Source organism: Myotis yumanensis, unplaced genomic scaffold, assembly GCF_028538775.1.
Source record: "Myotis yumanensis isolate MYYU_CA2020_CCGP unplaced genomic scaffold, mMyoYum1.0.hap1 SCAF_12, whole genome shotgun sequence".
Taxonomy (NCBI): domain Eukaryota; kingdom Metazoa; phylum Chordata; class Mammalia; order Chiroptera; family Vespertilionidae; genus Myotis; species Myotis yumanensis.
The window spans coordinates 52,015,418-52,040,575 of NW_027223763.1; the positions used below are offsets into that span (position 1 = coordinate 52,015,418).

At 36.5% G+C, this 25,158-nt stretch overlaps 1 protein-coding gene across 25 annotated transcripts in view; it reads right to left on the reverse strand.

Moving 5' to 3' along the window:
• Window positions 1-25,158, reverse strand: part of PTPRD (protein tyrosine phosphatase receptor type D) — a 2,083,672-nt gene that overhangs the window by 1,233,634 nt on the left and 824,880 nt on the right. The gene's annotated exons all lie outside the window — the stretch shown is intronic.

Genomic DNA, 25,158 nt, shown 5'->3' on the forward strand with positions numbered 1-25,158 from the left:
ATTCCAGTCAAGGGCATGTACCTGGGTTGCGGGCACATCCCCAGTAGGAGATGTGCAGGAGGCAGCTGGTCGATGTTTCTCTCTCATCGATGTTTCTAACTCTCTATCTCTCTCCCTTCCTCTCTGTAAAAAATCAATAAAATATATTTTAAAAAAACAATATGTAATTATATATATGTTTTCCAATGGTCTTAGGCGACCCCTGTGAAAGGGTCATTCGACCCCCAAAGGGGTCGCAACCCACAGGTTGAGAAACACTGCTCTACTGAGTATTCCCACAATATAAGGCCCTGTGCTTTGCATGGAAACAGCTCCTGTGTAGACACTTAATATTGTCATTTGGGCCAAGAGAAATTATTTACTCAAATTCATTGTATTCAGGGACAGTGACGATCTGCTTGGCTATGTTTTCAGAGAAGACATTCTTCAGGCTTTGGAATCACTGGCAGATTTAAGAAGCATTGATGAAGTACTTCTGTATCCTGTCAGCCTTGGTGCTACTCCTTTTCTTATACTTTATCACTTCTTACTCTACAGTCAATCAACATGGCCCACTTCCCTTGACTACAAGTTACTTCAGCAAATCCCAAACTCAGAAGTCATTGTCACAGCATCTATTTCCTTGCCCTCTGAAAACTCCCCAAACCAGATCCAATACATCTCAAGTCAGGTTTGACTTCTAAATACATGTCAGTCCATTTCTCTACATTTTCATCACCAAAACCCAAGTCAAGGTATTATCATCTTTCATCTGGAAAAAAAATCTCATTTTTCTTCCCTTACTCACTTTTCTGTCCCATTTCTGGAAGGAGTGCTATCCCTGTGACTCGCCAGTGTTCTATGACTCTTCATTGTCCAGCCACAGTATGTGTTTCACATGTCCTTCTCTCTGCACGAAACTCTTTTCTGTCTGTTCCTTACTCACTGAAACACTATTCACTTTCTTGGTCTCAGCTTAATCTTCCTCAGGACCATCTTTCTAGACACCGCATTTTCCTTGCAGAGGCTTTCTAACTGGTATAGGACCCCTTCACATTTGTAATTTTTTTTATTTGTCTCAACAATTTATTGACTAATGTCTGTGACAGACATTTCGGTTGATTCTCAACATCCATATAATCTAAAAGCAGTCTAGGGCAATCATAATTCCTTCTCTGTTTCTCAATGATGGAGGCAAGAATACCTATATGCCTTCTGGGAAATTTGTCTTCACTTGGGTGATGGAGACAAAAGGAGAGAAGGTTTTCTTTTTTTCCCCCTCTGGAGATTTTAAGGAAATAGTCTCAAAAACTTTTGGATATAGTCTCTGAAAGTACAGCAGACAAACTGTAACCAGCTTGAGGAGGAAGCCAACACCAATGTGGCTGAATAGAGAGACAGAGAGATTCTGGCTACTTAGTGATGTCACGGAGTCATTTGATTATTTCAACTCAAATCCTTTCCTACATGGATACTGATGGTTTTAGGAGTTAAGAATTTCCTAATTATTAAACCACTTTGTTTGGGTTCTGTCAGGTCCATGAGAGCAGACTCCATGCCTGTGTTTACTCATCATTTCAACCCCAGCATCCAGCTTAGGGCCTAGTATATTATTTTTGTTCATTAAATATTTTTTTGAAAGGATGGATAGATACCAAAAGTTTTCTGAAATGACTCATAGGATACTTTTTTTGCCCCTTCTAGCTTCTGTCTATTCTTTTTTAAAATATATTTTTATTGATTTCAGAGAGAAGGGGAGAGGGAGAGATAGAAACATCAATGATGAGAATCATTGATTGGCTGAGTCCTGCATACCCCCTAATGGGGATCAAGACCGAATCCTGAGCATGTGCCCTGGAATGAACCAGGACCTCCTGGTTCATAGGATGATGCTTAACCAGTAAACCTCACCAGCCTGGCTAGCTTCTGTCTATTCTTATCCATATTCTTCCATTTCTCAAAAGGCATAGTTTCATCATGTTCATTTCCCTATGAATAGGCTGTATTTATCTTGTCACTCAGAAATATGACATTTAGTATACTAGGCAAAATTGTTTTGTTAGTCTCTGGCCAGAGAGAGAATAACAGATATATAATTTCTCTTATTCTATAGAAATCAGTGTTTCATAAATAAAATAGTGCAGGAGAATTATTGTGAAGCATCCTTCCAAATCTTGGGAGTGATAGATCAGGTGTGGTTTACACATGGGCATGTTACTTTGTCAATGCTTTATCAACTAATTCTGTATGCTTCCAAGCATTAGATCCATTGTTCTATATACCAAATTTTTGTTTGATTTAAATTTGCATTAAAACTTAAGGGATCCCATTGCATTAATATTCATCCTAAATTTATTATAGCTTGAAAAAAGCACATCATTGTTTCCTCAAGAGTCAACAGCTTGCTGCCCTAGCTGGTTTGGTTCAGTGGATAGAGCATCAGCCTGCAGACTGAAGGGTCCTGGGTTTGATTCTGGTAAAGGTCACATGCCTGGGTTGTGGGCTCGATCCCCAGTAGGGGGCCTGAAGAAGGCAGCTGATTCTCATCATTGATGTTTCTATCTTTCTATCCCTCACCCTTCCTCTCTGAAATCAATAATTTTATATATATATAAAGAATCGACAGGTTGCACAGAAAAGAGAAATGGTTTTGTTCTGAAGAATGTGAGCAATCCATTATGGCTTAATGACAGGAACCTTTAAGAAAGTAATTTCTTTGACTATAAGGACAAAAACATTTATTTGTTATTTGCTTGCTCTTTTCTTGGTAACCGAACCTTGATTTCTTCTTACAGACCTTTCCCAACACGCTCAGTCCTCCTGGTATAAGTAAAGATAACCAAACATTGGTCCAAAGGCAGTTATGTGGTTTTTGTCCAAATAAATCACAGCACCCTATTTCTCCAGAATGATGGGCTTAGTGAGGTACATGCAACCTAAATATAACTGATGAAGTTTAATATGAACTTTGCTAGCAATGCTCAAACAGTGGCTGGCACATTTTCCTACGCTTTTTGAAGCTGAGCTAATGTGAGCTTCTAGGGCATGTGCAGCTACTATATGAATTTCGGGTAGAAAGCCTGTCTGTAAGCAATGAGGCAGAACTGAGACCAGGAGAGAGGAATAAAAGTCCAATGACATTGTTTTTAATCTCTATATTCTGCCATGCCTGAAGCCTCTGCACTTTTCATTTAGTCGAAGCAATAAATCACTGTTTCGCTGGAGACAGTTCAGATCAGGTTTTCTCTTACTTGAAGCAGAATCAGAACTTGTCATAATTGATACAACGAAGAAGGACTTTTAAAATTATTAAAGGCGTTCACACAGAAGGTGAGTCCTCAGGAGGTATCGAGCTCCTACCCATGGAAAAGTTCTTATTCCAGCATTAGGCAGTTACTTGAAAGCGATGGTTTAAAACAGACCAAGCATCAAAATGGTGATCGGTCTTGGTGACATTTATGGGGCTGGGAAACTGAGGGGCGATCTGAGGCATCAGTAAGTCAAAAAGGAGCAAATCTTAAGGGGATGTCCTTTGGCCCTGGGCCATCTGTCTGATTCTGCTATTGCTAAGAGGCTGCTGTAAATAATGGATACTTAGGGCAAGTGCATTATATGTCAGGCACTGCTGGCGTGAAGTGATTTGAATCGACTGATCTGGTCTGAGTCAAGTTAAGACCAAATCCAACTGGCTTACTGCCAAACAAAAGAAAGAAAGAAAAAGAAAAAGCTCTATGTGCCTAACAGGATGTGAGGCTTCACCCAGACAATACTGGATCAGCAGAAATTACTAATGGTTTTGGCAGCCAACATGTTCTTTGAGGTAATAACAAGCACTGTAGCTTTAAATAGCTTGGTAGAAAAATGCAATGGGGCAGAAGGGAATTGCAATGGGCTCCCTGAACTATTCTGTTGATGCTGCTGAGCAAATATAGCTCCTTGAGTTGTTTTTGTTTCATCAAAATCATGATACTCCTGAGTGTTGGCAAGGAAATGCCAGGTAATGAGAATGCAGTGAACATGCTTTTTATCAGCTGAAAATCTTTAATTGTAATTGCAGCATGTAATCATGTAATTAGTTGTCTTAGTGACAGGATAGGCTCAAATCCTTACCAGCATTTCGCAAAAAAAAAAAAAGAGGAGAAAAGACCATTACGTTTACATATATCTTTCTTCAAATGAGACTATGAGCAGGCACACGTGGGAAAGAGATTCATTTTTAACCCCAGGAGCTGAGCATCTTTATAACTAGAAACGATAAGCTGTATAACAATAGCGAGAATAGGTTATATTACTACTATGATAAGCATAGGTTCTAAAGAAACCACATACAGAAGTAAATAATAAGCACCACATTTTAAACAACTCGAGGCACTATCTATATATAGTATTTGCTTCCTGAATCCTAGATACAATCTTGCAAGACATGGATTATTATCCCCATTTTACACATGAGATAACTGGGGCTCAGAGAGCTCAAGCTTTGCACCAAGGGTCACCTAGCTAGTAGGCTGTCGGAGCAAACTGCAATTTGCTGTAGGACAGTGATTTTCAACTTGGGTGCTGCAAGATTTTTTAAAACATGCAATACCTGACTATTTAATCATGGACACTGACCTCTTTTCCCTTAGATTGTCAGATTAAAAAATGACAACAGCCTACACAACAGTAGCCGTCCGGTGTGAATGAAATCAAAATTATACCTACTTTTTTGTCAGATCAGCAAAAAAATGTAATACATGTTTTGGTGCTGCAGAATTTTAGTCATTAGTTTGTGTGCCATGAGATAAAAAGGGTTGAAAATCTCTGCTCTAGGACAAAATCTGAGCCTTGGAGACTTCAAAGTTCATTATCTTGTGCATAAGATAAGCTGCCTTCAACTCTCTTCAAACCTTTAGAATGCAGGTTCTCACATTTTTGTATCAATAAGAATTATAGAGAAGCTTGTTCAAACATGGGTTCTCACACAAGAGAGATTTGAGTTGGTAGGTTTTGGAGGAAGCTAAGAAATTTGCAATTTTAAACTAATTCCTCGGGGAATCCTGAGGCAGGCATTTCTCAGACCACATAGTCTAGAATGCCTTTTGCAGGCCCCTATGTGACAGAATTCTGGGGATTTTTATACAGGGAAATCATACAATGAGGATTCTAATGGCATCTTGATGACAAAATGCAACATGTAAAATCACGGGCTTATACTTAATCAGAACCAGTCACACAGAAAGCTCTGGGCTTTGTTGACTTACATTAAAAAAGAACAATCACTAAAGTCAAATTGGATTTGTAACTCTGGGACTGTTAGGAAAGCAGCTCTTCATCTGTACCTGTTACAGTGGAGATGATTCTAGAATGAGCAGTTTGAATGGAAGAAAATATTTTTCTTCATCAAGGAAGCAGAAGGTGCTCTAGGCAACTGTGGTTGACGGATGTGATAGCTGATCTTTGCGTTCTCGCCTTACAAAATTAATCCTATCCTCTCTTTTAAACATATTATAGAAAATTGAAAGGAGAAGAAAATGTACAAAATCTATTATTCTAAATTAAAAAGCTTGAAAAGCCCCACTTCCTTTGTCTATCATACCATTGGATCACTGCCAAATCAGAAGCTTTAAATGATTGTTCTTAGATAATAGTCCCTTTTAGTAAAATATAAAACTGCTTTTCCCCAGACCCATATCATGAGTTTCCAAACACATTAAGTGCTAGTTTTCTAAAATGGATGTTTTATTGTGGAACCAATGTTGTCTTAATTTTAACCATTATCTGCAAAAAAATTATATCAGTGAAATGCATATGCATTTCAATACTCTACAACTATTATCATTGTATAAATTCTACTGTCTATTTAGCAATTCTGCCAAAATCATTGATGTCAACAAGAAGTTTATGCATTGCCAAGGTATGGTTTTTAAAAATATTGGTCCCTCAAAGATTTTTTTATATAAACATAAGTATTTCACTTTATTCAAGATATATAATTACTTGATATTGACAATTACTTTTATTCATAAAATGATTACATAGATCTCCTTGGTATAGAGGAAGTGTGCATAGTTGGAGCCCTTTTCAACCTTCTTGAATTTTGGGTTTACCTTATGCAGAAAGGGGAAGGTTTCACGTGGTGAGGAATGGCTGGCGCTGGGAGGGAAGGAGGGGCAATCTGGGAACAGCAAAGCTCTGTTTTGTCAGGGCTGCTGCACTAAGCTGACTTAACACAGCAGAAATGAAATATCCAGTCTGCTCATCATGATGCCAGCACAATCTCTGCCTCTATGCTTAGATGTTTCTACTCTCAGAACTACCATTTTCAAATTACTTAGCTGAATAAAGATTTGCAAGCCACTTAAGGCAACCTCCTCTCTCTTGTATGACAGTGGTGCCGCAATGAAAGTAACGAATACAGCTTTCTCTGAAGGGTTTGAATCTTGACTTTTCCACCGTCGGACCTTGGACCAGTTACTTCATTGAACTTCAATTTCCTCATCTGTACAATGGGATAATACTTATTTCTAAGACGTGCTCTAGATCTAAAACACTATACAATTTGATAATACCTAATTCATATTAAACTTTAATTGGGAAAAATATTGGGAAGGTTAATTAGGCATTGATTTTATTTTTTTGCATTGTAAAAACTATCAGGTTTCTCTGCGTATATGCTCTTATTTGCTTGAATGAAATATTCAATAATCAAAATATTCCTTATTAACTGTTCAGTATTTTAGCTTAAGAATGTCAGGCATACTAGTCATATATGCTAGGGTTTTGGGTATCTTCAAGCGGTGCTATAAAGAGTATAAACTTTAAAACCAGACCCACCTGGACTTCCCCCCTCTTGCCTTCTTTTGATTGATATTTTCTTTCTTTTTTATTTTTTCCTTTTCCCCTCTGTACATTTGGAAACTATATTCTCTATGTCTAATATCTTAATGTTAATCTTTGCTAATCTAATTCTCGTATCTTTACCTTTTTCTGAACAATATAAAGAAAACAGAGAATTTTATTGCCAACTACTTTCCATCCAAATTACATATACATTGTGTACAGCATTTTTATCTACAGTGCTCCCTTCCCCATAAGTGAGGCATTGTTATTGCTGCTGCTCTTGTTTTGTGTCAGCTTATAACATAGTGCATGTTTATCTATATTTAGACACAATATTTACAAATATCTTTACTTACCAAGACGTTTTTCATGTTAGCTCGTCCATCTGGGATATTTATTCTACCTAAATTACATATTTAGAATTTCATTCACAGAGGGTCTGTTGGTGGTAAGCTTAATTTTTGTTTATGTTTATTTTGCCTCTGTTCCTGAAAGAAATGTTTACTGGATACTATTATGACAGATTTCTAGGTTGACAATTTTCTGTGTGTGTGTGTGTGTGTGTGTGCATGTGTGTGTCTGTTTTGCCCAGCACAATAAGATACCCTTCCACTGTCTTCCAATCTCTATGGTAAAAAAGTGTTTAAAGATCATTTAATAGAATATCAGTCATTTGAATGAATGTTGCTTGTTTCTTCTGGCTACTATTTAGATCTTCTCTTTATATTTTTCTCCTGATTTACTTATGTGTCTGGATGTGGGTGTTATTTTTCTGTTTATTGAGATCTACTCTGTCTGATTCTGCGTCCTTATTCTGAAGCTTAAATATGCAATGCTCACAAGAATCTTTAAGCTTACTTTTGCCAGCCTCATATGCATACCACCAATAGGAGACCACTTTAACTTATTTTCCATGTAGGTATAATGTGAATGGAATTTGGCTTGTGGTTATAAATTCTCAGTTGGAGATGTGTCTTCCTCTTCACCCCATGCCAAGGTCAAGACATGCATGTTCCCTTGCAGGAACTCTTTGAGCAAAGGGTTCATATCTTGTTTACCCTCATTGTGAGAGTGGCCCTTTAGCATTTGCTTTATATGGAACATTTCCTATTAGTCTCTGCTACTTGGGCAAACCCTATATTTTAAATCCTGTCTCCCACTTCCCCAGGGAAATTTAAACAGGAAGCTCAAACGCAAGGCTCCTAAAACCCTAAGTTGAAAGGGTTCTCTGACACATACCTCAGTTCTCAGGGCTCCTAGATTCATTCTGTGCCCTCTGCACAGTGCTTCCTTTGTTTCAGCACAAAAATCTATTTTATAAGTTTTTACAAATATTTTTAAAATATGGTGGTCTGTTAACCTCTTTAAGTATTTTTTCCCGCCTCCTTTGTTTTTTCTAGTTATCAAAATTGCATGTCTTTTATCCTCATTGTCAATATGTTGAGTCTGAAAGAATTTTGAGTTACATATTTATTTTTAATATATATTAAGATATATGTTTAATATTTATTATAAAAAATAACTTCCTTTAGTTGTATTTGAGTCTATGTACACATCTCTTACAGAGGGCAGTTATTGGGTGAAACACTGAAGTGTAGATACTTAGAGGCAGAACAAAAATTTAGAAACCGTTTAGACCTAACCACCTTGGGGCAGTGCAGAGACTTTTCTAGTAGTACCAGTCAGGACTTGAATCCAATATCGCTTGAATTGATTAATGAGGCCCATTTTATGTTTCTTTATGTATAAACCAAACTTAAAATATAAAGGTATATTTGCTATACTGTATTTATTTACTTTTCTGTATTTCTAAACTTTTTGACAAAAATTCAAACTAACTAAACAAATAGCCCAAACTCTCAAATCATCTGTAAGTGGGAAACAGAAATGTCAAATCCCTCAGGGAGATATGGTTCCAGATAGCTACTACTTAGTAGCAAAGCTAAGGTAACAACAGTGAAAACTAAAAGCAAAGGAACAGGCTCACAAGGAAGAAATATCACAGGGAGAGACCTACCAAGCAGAGGGGCCCAGCTGATCAGGTCTGAATGGCCCAAGCCCCAAGCATGAGCCAGGGGAACTGGGCAACAGTTTGTGAGGGAGTAACACAGCCACGGCCGACGTGTTAGTCAGGACTTGTATATAATGAAACTGTAGCTAGACCCCAGATAGCCATAAATCAATAACTTTCTAGAAGACTCTTCTTTTATGATATGATCGATTTTTACATATTAGTAGAATATTTCGGAAATTCCAATATTGCATATTTCCACTATATCACCCAAAGTATTTCTAGAACAGAGAAATTCCTTCTCGTACTACGTATTTCACTTCGAGCTAAACATAGTTCACTATATCTGTAAAATAGAAAATATTAGAGAAAAAATCATAATGGTAGCAGTGATTATAAACTGTTGAAGTTCAGTGGCACTCATTTACCGACAAATGTATGTAAAGGAAAGTTAGATTTAATTATATAATACTAAAGTGGAAAAGGGTTTTAAGCAGAAACCATAAAGAGAAAGGATTGATAGTCTATATTTAAAAAAAGAGGAAAATAAAATATATATCCACCCTAGTTTTAGTGAGACTAAATCGTATGACAGTCTTAGAGAACTAAAATGCTTCTCACATTATGTATCATCAAATCTGAAATTCTCATAATTAGAGCCATTCATTTTGTACTCATTGAGGGGATGCTACCTTGAAGTGTAAGGGTAATGTATCACATTCACATGTTAACTCATAATTACAGAAGTATTTACTTGATTATCCTATAAGCATGACTGTCAGAGTATAACATTCCAGATTTAAGATGAAGGCTTTATCTTAAAAAAGGTAATAGTTTGCATTTTATTTTTTTAAAAATATATTTTATTGATTTTTTACAGAGAGGAAGGGAGAGAGACAAAGAGCCAGAAACATCGATGAGAGAGAAACATTGATCAGCTGCCTCCTGCACATCTCCTACTGGGGGTGTGCCCGCAACCCAGGTACATGCCCTTGACCAGAATCGAACCTGGGACCTTTGAGTCCGCAGGCCGACGCTCTATTCACTGAGCCAAATTGGTTTCGGCAATAGTTTGCATTTTAATCTATAACTATGTGTCTTTGATTTCATTATTATTTTTTTCAATATTTAGAGAACACTTTATTAGTTTCTGTAACCAAACCCATGTAGATTAAGGACTTACATGTCTAATACAGTGTGTTACCCCTGTACAAATGGAAAAACTTATGTTGAACATTTCTAGACCAATATGGCTGTAATTTCTGTACAATGCCAACCCCACATGGTAAAACTGGGACAGTTTTTCCAAAGTTGACAGCACAGTTAATGGACTATTAACTAAGGACACATGGTACCTGAAGTGACAAAGACAAATTAGACTTCCCTTCTAACTCCTTTACAAAACTCTTGAAATATATTATTATTTTCAATAGGAGACTTATTTAAATGGTGTTCTTGGTAATTTTTATTATACAGTATATGAACTTTTTATTTTTGCTTTGAAGCAGCTAAGATATTACAGACCTCACTTAGAACATGATGAAAGGGAGTTTAGGATTACAAAGTTGAAATCTTATAAGGCCACTGTCTTAGATCAAAGACTTCAGCTGAAAATAATGGACTAGGTCCTGATAATTCACTCTTACAAAGGAATGCACTTTTTATCCAACACCAGGCTCCATTATAATGCTTCTTAGTGATATCCTGTAACTAGGTGGGTAATAGCACTGAAAGATTTTTAATAACTCTATTGTCCTTTCACATTAATATCTTTAGTAAGAGTAAGAATACTAATATGTGGAATGTATAATTTTATAAGTAGTGACATGTTTAATACTCTTCAAAAACTTTAATCCTTGAATTAAATAATTTTAATATGAGAATACATAAATTATATCTGTACAGATATGGTTAAGTATATTCATACAAATAATATATATATATGTATATGCACACAGATATATTAAGCACTATTAATTTATAATAACACCCTATTTAACTGGCAATTACTTATCTATATATATATAAAAGCCTAAGCGACCATTATGACCTAACAACCGGAATGACCGGTAGACCAGTCGCTATGACACGCACTGACCACCAGGGGGAAGATGCTGAGTGGCACAGCAGTGAGGGAAGGAGGAGGGGGGAAGGCGGGAACTGCGTGGTGGTGCGGCGCTGGCATCCGTTCCTTCTGCACCTGGCCCAGTGACTGTCGCCTCCTATCCCAACCCTGCTGGGGCCTTCGGGCCCTGGGCTGGGATGGGGAACCAGGAATGGGTGTCAGCGGACACAGCCCCTTTCCCAGGGGGGCCAAGGGCTGGCTCCCTCCTTGGGGCCAGTGGCCAACCTCCTGTGCTCTGTCCCTCCCCCTGGCCAGCCAACCTCCCACGGTCCCTCCCTGCGGCCAGCAGGCCCCAATTGGCCCAGCCCAAACTAGCCTGGCCCTGATGGCCCTTATCGTGGGCCAGGCCTAGGGACCCCACCTGTGCATGAATTCATGCACTGGGCCTCTAGTCTATTATAAATACTATTAAAAACACATCATTAACAAAACAATCATGAGCATTCAGAATAAATTGTGAAGTTTATTCATTAAAGATAACAAATATTATTCATACCAAAGTTTTCAATCCCCAAGTTTGGTTGTCTAACTTTTCTTCATCCTCAGCCAGTTAAAATAATCTGATGATGAGGCTGGCTAAAACCAGGCACAATGTCAACAGCGATCTACACATACACAAATATGTAGCATGCACATATACACACCAGGCTTGTTTGCTAATTATATAATAAGTGACGTACTCTCTTCAACAAACACTTAAAGACATCCCTATAGTAAAGCTTAAGGTAAAAAATTGGTCATAGCAATGACTTTAAAAAATCCTTAAATGATTTAATACAACTTGCTTTACATACAGAGGATATATGCATGATGTATTTAAGAATGACCTTTTGTCACAAATAGCTAACTAGTTTTTAAAAATGAAGTATACATGTATATTCTAGTTACCCGAAATGTTTGCTTAGAGCCCTGAGAAATAGGGATTATTGCTATTCCAAACCTCTCTAAGTAATTTTCCTTGTCTTTAAATGGAGATCATAGCACCCACTCAGAACATTGTTATAAAAATGATATGATTGAGAGAATAAGAAGACAAACCATAGACAGGGAGAAAAATACTTTCAAAAGACACACCTGCCGAAACCGGTTTGGCTCAGTGGATAGAGCGTCGGCCTGCGGACTGAAAGGTCCCAGGTTCGATTCCGGTCAGGGGCATGTACCTGGGTTGCGGGCCCATCCCCGGTAGGAGATGTGCAGGAGGCAGCTGATCGATGTTTCTCTCTCATCGATGTTTCTAACTCTCTATCTCTCTCCCTTCCTCTCTGTAAAAAATCAATAAAAATATATTTAAAAAAAAAAAAAAAAGAAAAAGACACACCTGATAACAGACTATTATCCAAAATATATAAAGAACTGCTAAAACTCAACAATAAGAAAATGAGCAGCCTGATCAAAAAATAGGCAAACTCATGAACAGACACCTCAACCAAAGAAGATATACAGCAATTCGCATTCATTGTTGGTGGGAGTGAAAATGTTACAGCCACTTTGGAAGACACTTTGGCAGTTTCTTACAAAACTAAACATATTATTATTACCAGACCCAGTAACTAAGTAAGTGAACAAAATATCTAATCTTCTGGCTACAGTATGTCAAAAAGTAAAATAAAATAAAACTTAACAGTATAATTAAAAAATGAGATACAATATCTATGATTACAAATTTTGCTCTCTAGAAGAGAAATATGTGTGTGTATTGCTTGTAACTTTATCCTTGTCTTGTTATTGGCAGAATTTTTTATTCTAATAATACCGCATGAAAGACATATAGAGCAAACATTGACCTAGGACCATAGGTTTCCACACTGCAACAAACCAATGGGCTGTCATCTTCCCTTCAATAGTGGTTGACACAATATGCTTCAGAGTAAGGCGAATCCACAAACCCTCCATAAAGTGCTTAATTGGGCAAGGCAACATAATATAGTGGGACATTTGTCCCCAACCTAAAAAGAGGATGGGACCTGATTGCCCTTACATATTGAATCCAGGCAAGTGGAACCATTGACTTTCATGCTTAATTTCCTTTTGAACCTTGCAAACTATTTCCTTCCAGAAGCATTCCAGCAATACTTTTCAAAAGATCAAAATTCTCCTAAATGTTTCAGATACAGCCATCTTTTTATTTAATGACTAGAGGCCTGGTGCATGACATTTGTGCACTGAGGGGGGGGGGGTGGTGGTCCCTCAGCCCAGCCTGCGCCCTTTCACAGTTTGGGACCCCTCAGCAGATATCGCCCTATGGGGTCCTTAGTGCTGCCGCAGAGGCGGGAGAGGCTCCCGCCAACACTGTTGCGCTCACCAGCCACGAGCCCGGCTTCTGGCTGAGTAGCACTCCCCTGTGGGAGTGCACTGACCACCAGGGGGCAGCTCCTGCATTAAGCATCTGCTGCCTGGTTGTCAGTGCACATCATAGCGACCAGTCTTTCTGCCATTTGATCAATTTGCATATTTGCCTTTTATTATATAGGATAGTAACTCCAGCATTATTTAAAGGAAACAACCTATCCAACCAAATTAGAATATCCATGGCAAGGCAATGAAAGAATCTGGCCCCATTGTTTATCAAAAATATGTATATTTCTTCTTAAATTAATTGATGAGTATTCGCTTTTCATTTGTTTGGCCCAATTGTTATATGCTAACAACAATTTTGCCCTTCAAAAAGTTTCATAACTGGTCAAAGGGAGAATGATGGCAGAGAGCTTATAGAAATACCTGGCATAAGATCATATGGTTTTGGAATTTATATTAAGTCAGATTGGAAGCCATTGGAGGGTATAGAATGGAGGAGTGACATGGTTTAACTTATATGATAAAAGGATCATGTTGTCTCCGTGGGGAACAGACTACAGAAAGACAAGAATAATACAAGTGAAGATGTCAGCAACTACACAGGTTAAAAGGTTGTTTCGGTATCCGGGCACGAGATGATGGTGGCCTGGTTGGATAAATAGTAGAAATACTAGTAGTGTGAATAGTGAGATCTTGAATATAGTTTAATTTACAATATTCTATAAACACTAGATGCGGGTTGTGATTGGGATTGGGATGTAGGAAAAAGAGAAGTGAAGGTGAACGTGTAACTCTAATATATACTACACTTTCAGAAACTCATAGTAGCACTAATACAATCATTTATATACGCATTCCAAAAAATTAACACTTTATCTGATCTTTAAAAAATCCACAAATTCTTGGACTTCAGATATTCAAGCATATAATAAAATGGTTTCCAGTGCTTGGTCATAGTCCCACATATACTTACATTATATGTAGAAAACAAACAAACTTAAAACAACTCAGTTACCTCATAGGCTTTTCCCTCCTTTCTGTTATAATAAACTCAGCCTGATTTGGAAAGTTCTGCTTTTACCAATGTTGGGACTCATTGCCTTGCAATCATGTGTCACGATTAAATAGTGTCTTTCAGTAACCAAGAATTTTAAAAAAAATTTTGTGTAGCTTCATAGGGAAATTATATTTTACTCAGGTAATTATCCAGTGTCCAATTTTGATACTAAAGAACCAAAAAGAATTATAGCTGCCTAGTTTAAAAAGAAAAAGACAAAAACTAATATATTAAACAATGTCCTTATATGTATGAATGAGAGAAAGAAGACACCTATTAAGAAAGGCTCCTGGTGGCTAACTGGGCTCAAATTTTAAAATAAACAACAGAGCCTAGCAGCCATTTCTCCAAAGAGGCCTCCCACACAAACTGCAGTTCAGAGAAAAGCCTTTACTAGACCATCTGCCTCTACACTGAACTGCTTGCCCACACTTATTTCTACCATCTGAGTCATCCCTTATAAAGGAGTTCCTTGAATCCTATTTTAACCAACAGGATGAGGCTTTCCTCACCTAATCAGAGTTCTGCAGCTCCAACCAACCACAGTGTCTATTTAGACCAATCAGGGCAGTGCTTTTTGGACCAATCAAACTGCAAGAATTTGGAGTCCTCATTTGCATGAAGACACTAATCAGGGACCAGGGGCAGGGATTTGTGTCCATATAAGCCAACTCTCCTCTGACTCTGAGAGCACATTTTCCCTTTCCACCGAAGACTGAAGACTGACTTCCTGGCTGAGGTAACTGCCAAAGATGTCTCCCTGGAGAAGAGCAGAGGAGACCAGTGCAGGCCAGAGCAGAGAGTAGCAGAGCAGACCCTCCAGGAGCAGAGCAGAGCTGTCTAGCCAGAGAGCACCCGGCTGTTTTGAGGGCCACTAGTGGTATATATTTTCCATGGGAGGCTACTCAGTTGTTTTATAAAGAATCAAGAGAGACTTGTCCTTTTTCCACTTCTACACACACCATTTTCTAATTAAGAGCCAATTTTACACAAATATTAAAACTAATTCTATAAAATATTGTCCAGTAACTGAAAAAGTCGAGTTTTAAAACCCAGCCTTTCTAATTTATTATATCATCCGTATATTTTGAAAAATTATATTTAATTGATATTGTCTTATCTCACTCTTCTCAAACCCAAAACACTAATTCAAAAAGGCATATGTATCCCTATGTTCATTACAGCATTATTATGGAAGTGACCTAGGTGTCCATCTGCAGATAGTTGGATAAATAAATAGTACATATATATAATGAAATAGTCCTCAGCCATAAAAAATGAAACTTACCATTTGCAACAACATGGACCTAGAGGGCATTATAATTAAGTGAAACATGATTTCACTTATATGTGGAATCTAAAGAATAAAACAAAAATAAACTCATATATACAAAGAACATTTTTATGGTTAACAGATGAGAGAGGGTTTGGGGGAATGGGTGAAACAGAAGTACAAATTGGTAGTTACAAAATAATCACAGATATGTAAAATACAGCATACAGAATATATAGTCAATATTTTAATAACAATGTGTGGTGTCAGAGGGGTACTAGATTTACAGGGGTGATCATTTCATAAGTTATATAAATATCTAATAACTATGTTGTACACCTGAAAGTAATATGATACCGTATGTCAACTGTAATTGAACATTTTTTTAAAAATTAAAAGTATGTTTTTCAGTGTGTTCCCACAGCACCTTCCCCTCTTCTATCTCTGGGGCACTCTCTCTGGAGCAAGCTCCTTGCCTTCCCTTCCCCCTCGGCTCCCTCTCCAGGTATGTTGCCTTTGCCTTTCTCTCTACTAAGCTCCAAGGGCCCTTCTTTTGCCTCTATAACTTATTTTCTGAGCCCACACATCCAAGCTGGCTCATCTTTTCAATTTCTGTGACTCTACAAAAGCTTCATTAAAATTTTTTTCCAAATTGTATCTTTTTAAAAATATATATATTTGTATTGATATCAGAAAAGAAGGGAGAGGAAGAGAGAGAGAGAGAAATATCAATGATGAGAGAGAATCATCAATCGGCTGCCTCAAGCCCGTAACCCAGGCATATGCCCTGACTAGGAATTGAACTGTGGCCTCTTGGTTCATATAGGTCTATGCTCAACCATTAACCATACTGGCCAGGCCAAATTGTATCTTTTTAATGTTTTAATCTTTAAACAATTTTATTTTCTATGGACAAATAATGGCTACCATTTGATAATTCTACTAAGCTATGTTATCATTAGACAATGTGTAATATTTATGACGTATTCCATCTACATAGAATGCATGTCTGTGGCCTTCTTCATTCCCACTTGCCTTTCCAGCACTGCACACTTCAAAAATCAAAGAAACCGTATCTAACTTGTTTGTCACTGTTAATCTATGCTCTTCCACATAATACTAGACATACAATAGGGTTTGGAGAAGAGTAGTGCTATGATAGGATTTCCATTTTAGACATCTAAGGGAAAAAGAGGAGAGCGGGAAGTAAAAGATAGAAAGAGGAAGGGAAGAAAAGGAAGGAAGCAAAGGAGAGAAGTGCAGAAGATGACCGTGGGAATGAGATTTGAGTGTTTGTGTCAGCTCAGAAAATGTAAATAAATACATGTATAATCACCCATATTATTTATACATAAATATCAAATATTCATAATATTCTATAAATATAAATATAAAAAATATTATATATAATGCTAGTAAGCAATATATACACACATGAACACACATACACACAACATACACATGATATATATATAGCTATAATTATTGACCCAATTTAAAGTGTATCAATGCCACTTTTTACAAAAGTAGTCAAATATCACCATTCTACATAAAAAAATACAGGGTAGCATTCTGCATATGGGAGTAAAGAACTATAGTGTAGCACTCTTAACATTTCCTATAGCTATAAAATATTGTGAGAGCCTGGGAAAGCAAGGTCTTAGTTCTAGTACTTACATATATTATTACTGAACCTTCTATATAGAGAATCATAACAAACCTTTCATCTAATTATTATGAAAGTGACATTCAACTTTATATGTAGTAGAAAAATAAAGTCATTCAAATATAAACCTTAGGTAGTTAAATTAGAAAGCTGCAATTGCATTTCCCCAAGGAATGTAATCATGATCATTTTATTTGCAACACATTACTGCTATAACAGTGATAGGCTTCTCCTTAAAACATTCTGCACTATAAATAAGCAATAACGTATGGCAAAAACAATAAACCAGAATATGAGAGCTGAGTTTTGCTATGGCATCCATTACTATTGCATTCCACTTAGAGCAATAGTGTTTTCTTCCTCTGTTAAAATATCTGAATAGTATTAGCATGAAAAAGCTAAAAAAAAAAAAAAATTTCAACCACCACATCAATAGATCCTTTAGGTAAAGAAAATGTGCACCATAAACATTTAAGATTTCTAAAAGACAAAAGTGCCCCAAAATGACTAGACCACACATAGCTACTGGAGACTTGTCCTTTTGTAGAATATATAAATTAAACCAGGGATGAGGATGGCGCTGAGGCATTTAAAACCACTTGGATTTAGAGCCTTTTGCATGATGCTCATCTTAATCTACCTTGTTTCATAGTTTGTTGCACACGTCTTATTCCTAGCTAATCTGTAGAGTGCTCCCGAACAAAGAGTTTTAGTTATGTTTATTTCCATTACCATAATGATCAATAAGTCTCATCTGGTTTGATCAAGGTAACAACTGAATTTACTCTTTTCCCTTTATTTATGAGCTTATTGAAACATTATTTTGTATCTGAACTCACATACTCCAATACTTATCTCATTTGGAGATTTGGAGATATGTAAATAGTAAAATTTGATATTAAAAATTGGAAGCTAACTCATGGGTTTTATATGCATGTAGATATTATAACAATTTTATGATAATTAAAAGCTCAGAATTAAAATTAAACATTGGAGTGGGTTGATATCATTAGTCCACTTCTCTCCATCTTTGTGCAAAACCCAGCAATGCCATGAAAAGGAAATACTTATTTTTAAATAGGATCAGATAATTATGCTGAATAATAAATAGAAATAAAATACAATCATTACAAATAACTACACATGAAATTATTAGATGTATTAACAAACTTGATTTTGTAGTAAATATTTAGTAAAAGACATTTATAATTTGATGCAAGAGGAAAAGTAACATAATCTCAATAATTTTAAATAGAAATTCAGCCCAAATTGGTAGACACAAGTAAGCATTACGTTATTTATCTGTCTTCTCATACGCAGCTCAAACAAAAGCCAAATAGAATAACACTCCAACCCTAACAACTTCAATCTTGACATTTTTAAAATGTCACATCCAACGTATTTGCTTAAGTAAAAAACATGGACATTATATATTTGAATCTCTCTCTTTTTCCTCTTTCATGTCCAATGATCACTAAGACTGAATTTGATTCTTTTCATTGGTTAAAATGACATAATAATAAATGTTTCACAGAACTGTAGATAGATAGATGATAGATAGATAGATAGATAGATAGATAGATAGATAGATAGATAGATGATAGATACTTAGCATTCTCTTCTAATGGTTTTGATTAACAGTTGTAACAGTGGATTCAATTCATACTTTAGATGTCAAAAGCAAAGTTTAAAGTGCAAAAGTAATCAATTTTGTTACTAGTGTGATAGCTGGGGTTTGATAATTTTAAATATAAAGTTTGAGGAACTTTCTCACAGAAATTCATCATATAAAATTTATTATGCATATCCGTGAAAGAGAACTTTTTAAAAAAAATCCTCACCCAAGGATATGATTATTAATTTGAGAGAGAGAGGAAGGGGAGGGAGAGAGAGACAGACAGAGAGAGAAACATTGATGTAAGAGAGAAATATTGATAGGCTTCCTCTCTTACACACCCCCCAACCGGGGATCGAACCAGCAACCTAGTTATATTCCCTGTTGAGGAATCAAACCCACAACCTTTTGGTGTATGGGGTGACACTCCTAGCAACTGAGCCACCGGGGCGGAGCCAAAGAGAACTTTTCATTGCATCACTTTAGAGTATGTTAACTAATAATTTATTTTAAATAAACCATGTCTATGTATATGTATAGAACCATTTATACACTCACAAGTAAGAAAAGGCAAGCTGTGAATCTAAGGAGAAGAAAAGCAGTGAATTATTTGTAGAGTCTCCTATACAGCCTGTGTTTAAAGTTAACAAAAAAATTAAAAGATGTGTCTCAGACATTAATATATTCAAAAATTATTGTCAGTGATAATCATCTATAAGCTTGATAATTGCTACTGAAGCATAATTATTGATACACAAATATAAGAATTTTTTTCTGAAAGATAGAGTAAGAATAACTTAACTTTTTATATATCTTTAGCCTTTAAGAATTGCTTGTCTTCTCATATATTAACTACATTCATGAACCACACTTGAATTCAATGCTCATGAGAAACCAGACTTGACATATATGCTTGGACATGCAATTAGATCAACTCTTTTCCCATTTTAATCTGAATACAAGGGTTTCTAATTTAAGCATTCAAACCAAATAGAGCCCTATAAGGTCTGCCAATTTCATCCACAAAGCTCTTTTGTTAGACAGTTCCATCAAAAGCTAGACAATTCGTTTTACTAGGAAAAGAACTGATCAGTAGAAAAGTAAATTGTATCCTTAATGCATGGACAGATCACTGGATTACTGCTAATGTATTATTAGTCAAGCAGAATCTCCTTTAGAAGGAGCCTTGCAGTCCATGTCATAAACTGATTAAAAACCAGTGAACAAGTACTTTCTACCTTTGCTGTATATTAATGAGAAACCATCTATCCCAGAAAGTTTTTCTGAACTAGTAACCTTTACCTTCCTAAAACTGGAGAATTACAAGAGCTGTGTAAGCACAAAAACGTTTTCCCATCAGTCTTTGTACAGAAAATTGTATTTTAAAATTGAATTTATTTCAATTCGTTAAAATTTTGTATCTGATGATCAGTTTTCATACTCAAATTCTTGTAAATGTGCAAATAATGAAAAAGTGTTGTTCTCTTCACATGTGCGTATTTGTTTATATTCAGCAGGGAGAAAGAAAAGGGCATTGTCAGAGAAGAGAGGGAGAGAGATAAAGTGGATGAAAGAGAGGGATGGAAGGGGGAAGGGAGGAAGAATTATTCAGAAAGTTATCTCTATAGAAAATGGCATTCTGACTCAAAAAAAAAAGAGGAATAGCCAACTTTCCAGTAATGGAAAAGAGCTTTAAAGTGGGTTATTTAACCATAAGTGGTTAATGGACTTACTGATGAGACATAAATATACAGTATTCATTAATATTTCTATTCAATCTGTTGTTTGAGCTACATACACTTTCAAAATAGTTACTACATGAGATCACATCAGTATGGAACATTTTTAATGAACAGACAAAATAGTCTATTTTCTCTTAATATCAAAATATATACAATTTGTCATCATGATACAAGTGCTGACAGTGAAGGCCAATCACCTAGAAGCAATAAGTGGAAAATCAGCCAATTGGAATAGCTGGAAAATCCTGGCAGGTGCCTAGAGAGCTGGCTCTAAAATATCAGTATGTCTCTAAACCATTTGTGGTACCTATCAAAATGTAGATTTCCAGAAAGAGACAAGTATAGGGTTGTGAACACACAATATAACATACAGAAAATATTAGAGAATTGTACACCTTAAAACTATATCATTTTATTAACTAATGTAAACCCGGTAAATTCAACAACAAAATGTAGATTTCCAATATGCCAGCCAGAAATAGTTATTCAGAGGTCATGGCATTGGAAGGGAAGTAGTAATCTGCATTTGGTCAAGCATCCCATGTCCCATGTGATTTTGCTGCAAGAAGTTTGGGGGACCTGCTTGGTAAAACATTCCCTTAGAAATAAAACACTTGCAATTATCCTACATAATAAAAGGCTAATATGCAAATAGGCTGAATGGCAGAACAACCAGTCACTATGACTCACACTGACCACCAGGGGGCAGACACTCAATGCAGGAGCTACACCCTGGTGGTCAGTGCGCTCCCACATGGGGGAGCGCTGCTTAGCCAGAAGCTCTGAGCTGGGCTCACGGCTGGCAAGCACAGCGGCAGTGGCAGGAGCCTCTTCCGCCTCTGAGGCAGTGCTAAGGATGTCTGACTGGCGGCTTAGGGCCATGGGGAGTGGGCCTAAGCCATCAGTCAGACATCCCTCGAGAGCTCCCAGACTGCAAGAAGGCGCAGGCCAGGCTGAGGGATCTCCCCTAAGTACACGAATTTTGTGCACCAGGCCTCTAGTTTCTATATAAGGATTTATGGCCTATTGATTATTAGAACAACCTGCAGTGAAACAAAATTCTTGTGAAAAGGTCAGACTATTGGTCATATTCCAGTTCAAAATCAGAGAATCATAAATCCTCAAACTCAAATAATAGCTTGCTCTGTAAAAGCTATAACAAAATGATTCTCATATAGCATCTGAATAATAAGACCTCAGGTCTCACTAATGGCAAGCCGAAGAAGCTCTTAAAACAAGAAGTGATTAGAAGAAGACTGATAAAAGAAAATGAATTCCAGTCTTTCTTTTTTTCCTTATGCGGCACTATTGAATAACCATCTGGACCTGACAGTTTATTTCCTGAATGGTCTTCAGCAAGACTTCACATTTCAGCTCCAGAAATTGAAAAAAAAAAAAAAAGTTCCAAAGGATTTTGCTTATTTGTGAAAATTTTTGCTAATTATGATATTCAAAGTCTAAATTAGGTCTGATTTGGTTACCCTGAGACATACAATATTACAGTATATTGTATTAATCCTTAAATGCCTTCTTAATTACTATTGCCTTTTTAGTACATTGTTTATCTTTTTTCTTCCAAATGGATCCAATTAAGTTTTTCCCCTCTGAAATGATAAACTAACTCTTATCTTCTTTGCTCTTAATAGATTTGTTCATTCAGCATAAAGAGGAATTCAGTTGTACTAATCATTTAAACCATAAACTTGCTTCTGCCATTTGTTAATAATACTCTGAAGGCATTTGTACCTATTTAGTTGTTATTTTTAAGCTCCTAAATTAGTTGAGCTAACTGATTTTCTTTTCCTCTTAGATATATAGGATTTTATAAATCCAGGACATCAAGTCAGTAATGGTTCCTATAAACTGCCTTCACTTCCTTCTGCATCTCCCACCTTATACGAATCTATTCGGGGGTGGAGGAGGGTGCGCCAATACCTGTTTGGGGACCAATCCTAAAAGTAAATTTGCAAATTTGCTAGCAGTGCTATTTATAATAGCTAAGATTTGGAAACAGCCCAAGTGCCCATCAGTAGATGAGTGGATAATTTTTTTAAAGTAAGTTTGAATGAGATCTTGATCTACATATTTATTTTAAGTTAAGTCCTAATTAGCTGCTGTAACACAAATAATAGTTAAGTGATAAGTTAGTATCAGATTTATCTTTTTTCCTGATTTCAATAATGGCAATAAGTGGTAATTTTAACTGCCACAGCTTCTGAGATGAACAAGGAACACAATAGGGATCCTTTTAGTACAGTTGATAGTACCCAGTGTACCTGATTGGTATGGAACTGGTTCTGGACCAAACACAGGTAATCTATTTTCCAACATTAAGTAAGGAACTGACAGTATAAAAAGAAGAGCCAAAAGATCAAAGTGATGCATCAGAGTTCTTAAAACCATATGAGAATGCTTTAGAAGGAATGAACACTATTTTTAAGGAGTCATTTTAAACTAATTTTCCAAATAGAGGTAATTCTACTGTGTGTTTGAAGTACTGAAAACTGTGAGTTTTTAAATTTGTCAAATGTCAAATTTATTGAACTACTTGAAAATTAACTGTGCCTTAGCTGAACATTTAAAAATCTATAAAGTTTTTTATTTATCTTTTTTTAAAATATATTTTTATTGATTTCATGGAGGAAGGGAGAGGGAGAGAGAGATAGAAACATCAATGATGAGAGAGAATCATTGATTCGCTGCCTCCTGCACACCCCGACTGGGGATGGGGCCCACAATCCTGGGCAGGTACCGTTATTCAGAATCGAACCTGGGACACTTGAGCCCACAGGCTGACACTCTATCCACTGAGCCAAACTAGGGCTTTTTATTTATCTTTATTGTTGAAAGTATTACAGATGTCCCTCTTTTTCCTCACTTTCACCTCCCCCACGCTGCGCCCCCCACCCCAGGCCTACTGCACTATTGTTTCTGTCCATGGGTTATGCATGTATGCATGTAAATTCTTTGGTTAATCTTTTCTCAAGCATTCCCCCTTCCCTCTGAGATTCGTCAGTCTGTTCCATGCTTCCATTTCTCTGGACCTAAAGTTTTTTATTGTATGTTTATAAGAGTTAATCTAAATTTTCATAGAATCTTGGCTAATTTAACATCAGTATTCTTCCATATCATTTTTATAACGCAAAATTGTCCATTTAAAATAGTGAAGCAAATATTGGTAAGAATTTATGGTAAGAATTTTGAAGATCATGTATTGAATACTAAAGTCACAATCAACAATTTAAATATTGAATATACATATTATTATGGTCATGTGTCCATTAAGATAAACTTATAATCCAATGACATCATTAACTGCAGTATTGTTAATCCATTCATCATTGACCTTTATAAATACTCTATTGGTCCTTTCATTTGTTTTAACTTATTTTCAACCTTCATTAGATGGAGAGAACTAACAGCTATAATCATCTGGTGGCAAATTAGAGTAATATTTGACAGAGAATTGGGAATAATTTGTGTTGAACTAAAAAGAATATAAGGCATCATAAAAGGTGTGTTTAATGTGGAAGAACTAAAAGCAACAAGATCAGAGTAGCTGAGAAGAGACTCACAGTTGCTACAAATATGCCTGCATGAACTATCCAAACCAAAGGAGACTATGATTAGGGAGTTTTTATGAGATTTGATGGGGAGAATAAATATTGTCACAGTACATTAAACCATCAGGACTTGTCAGGGATATATTTGAGAGGGTGAGGCAACCTTTACAGCCTGGGTAACTGCTGTGAAGAATGAATCACATGAACTGATCACTACTGGGGAGGAGATGCTGTTATTAACAGGGTTATAAGATAAAGCAAGAAAAATATTACTTACTTCAATACGTAAATAATAGAAAACAGATATATTCTACAGGATTCCATATTATACATGATGTAATTTTCTGAGAATAGCTGTAATAAATCCAAATGAGCATAATTGTTAGTAAATTCTAGATTAAAGACTTTATCTTAATAAGTGGGGAAATATTGATAGATAATTTACAAAGAGGAAAATATTTGTTAAGTTTGAAATTAATTATATATGTGGATTCTTATAATGATACTAGAAGCCTGTTGCACGAAAATTCACACAATAGGCCTTCCTTCCCCTGGCTGCTGGCACTGGTTTTCCTCCGGCACCCGGGACCCAGGCCTTTGGTCCGGGTGCAGCAGAGAAGCCAAGCCCTTGAGGCTTGGCTTCTCCGCTGTGGCCGCAGCGAGGCTTGGATTCTCCACTGCAGCCAAGCCTCTTCAGTCTTCAGTCTTCACTCTGGCTGGAGCCATCAGTCTTCGCTCTGTACCTGCGTATGCAAATTAACCGCCATCTTTGTTGGGTTAATTTGCATAGTCGCTCTGATTGGCTGGTGGGTGTAGCAGAGTGACAACAATTTGCATGTTTCTCTTTTATCACATTGTATGCGGGAAACGTATTTATACGTTTTACATTGACTGTAAGTAGTAGAGCCACCTGTTAGCGCGGGATAAAAACTACCCGCAAACAATGTGCTATTAGTGTAGATTCTCTACATTTAGATATTGCTTTTTGTAATGTCTGCTGCTATTTAAAT